Genomic DNA, 1672 nt, shown 5'->3' with positions numbered 1-1672 from the left:
AACCTCTCCTCTTCTTCTCTTGTTTGACATGAGATCCTTCAGGAATTTGGCAAATCTAGGCATTTGAAGAATAGCATCAATAAGAGGTACCTCTACACAAATTTCCTTAACTTTTTCTAAAAACTTGCCAAATTCTTCATCTTTCTTGAGCATTGTAAGTCTCTGAGGAAAAGGGACAGCTTTGCTCTGATGGTTCAGTGGAAGAGTCTCTTCAACCTCAATGGTACTCTCCTCATTAGCTTGAATCTGATTTGGTATAAGAGGAGAGAGCTCTTCTTCTTTTTGTATCCCTTTTGGAGCAGTCACTTGGGAGTCTCCCAAGGTCCGTCCGCTCCTAAGCTCAATTCTATTGCAATGCTCCATAGGATTCACATCAGGTTTTCCTGGAAGTTGTCCTGGTGCTCTGGATGATGAGGAAGGTAGTTGGGCAATTTGACTATCCTGGATCTTTTGATGCTTTTCAGAATTATCCATTCTCTGAATGAGCTTTGATAAATCTTGCTTCATTTCATTCTGACTTGAGATAATTTCTTCAAGCATCTTTTCAATATTTGACTTTGGTAAGCCTTGAGAAGATAGATGTTAAAAATTTTCTTGCCCAGCTTGAAAATTTGGTCTTGCCCCCATAGATGATCCTTGATCTTGATTATTTCTATAAGAAAAATTGGGATGACTCTTCCATCCAGGGTTATAAGTATTTGAGTATGGGTTGTTCTGCCTTTGATTGTAACTCATGATTGCATCACATTGTTCCAGTTGATTGATTTGTGCAGTGATAGCTCCCAATGGACATGAGTCATTTGAGTGCTCTGAACTCCCACATACTTCACAAGATGTACTAATAGCATTGACCATATTAGCACTAGTCCCCATATTCTCAAATTTCTTTGTAAGAGTGTCCAATTTGCAGACAAAAGAGTGACTGCATCTACATCAAACTTCCCTGATGCTTTAATTGTTAGGTTTACAGAAGAATAGCCACCACTTCTTTCATTTGCCCATTGATGATGATTTTGTGCTACACTGTCAATAATTTCTTCAGCTTCATCTAAACTTTTATTCATAAGTGCCCCTCCAGCAGCTGAATCAAGGGACACTTTGGTATGATAGTTGATACCATTATAAAAAGTGTGCAACACTAACCATCTTTCCAACCCATGATGTGGGCATTGTCTGAGCATACTGTTATATCTATCCCATGCTTCAAAAAGAGATTCTGAGTCAGTTTGCTTGAAGCTTGCAATTAAATTCCTCATATGAGCTGTTTTGCTTGGTGGATAGAATTTATCAAGAAACTGTTGCTCACACTGCTCCCAAGTGGTGATGCTATTAGGGGCCAAAGAATTCAGCCATTGCTTTGCCCTATCTCTTAAAGAAAATCCAAATAATAATAATCTAACTGCTTCTGAAGGAACTCCATTCATTTTCATGGTACCACATATTTCATAAAAGACCTCTAAGTGTTGATTGGGGTCTTCATGAGGTCCTCCACCAAATTGGTTCTGCTACACCATAGATATAATTGCGGGTTTGATCTCAAAGTTATTAGCTTCCACTGAAGGTCTTGAAATACTAGATCGAAAACCTCTTGCATAAGGTGCTGCATAATCCTTGAGTGGTCTATTCGCCATGTTCAAATGTTCCTGTTCTTCAATTTGCCTTTGCAGAATTC

General features: G+C 38.7%; 1 non-coding gene across 1 annotated transcript; it reads left to right on the top strand.

The window, feature by feature from the left end:
• Positions 1 to 1152: 1152 nt before the first annotated feature.
• On the top strand, positions 1153 to 1258 carry LOC121983594. Its single transcript, XR_006112627.1, has one exon. It is a non-coding gene; the product is annotated as a small nucleolar RNA R71 (small nucleolar RNA).
• The last annotated feature ends 414 nt before the right edge of the window (positions 1259 to 1672 follow it).

Source organism: Zingiber officinale, chromosome 5A, assembly GCF_018446385.1.
Source record: "Zingiber officinale cultivar Zhangliang chromosome 5A, Zo_v1.1, whole genome shotgun sequence".
Taxonomy (NCBI): domain Eukaryota; kingdom Viridiplantae; phylum Streptophyta; class Magnoliopsida; order Zingiberales; family Zingiberaceae; genus Zingiber; species Zingiber officinale.
The sequence above is the reverse complement of the archived record's forward strand: the minus strand, read 5'-3'. Positions and strand labels throughout refer to the sequence as shown.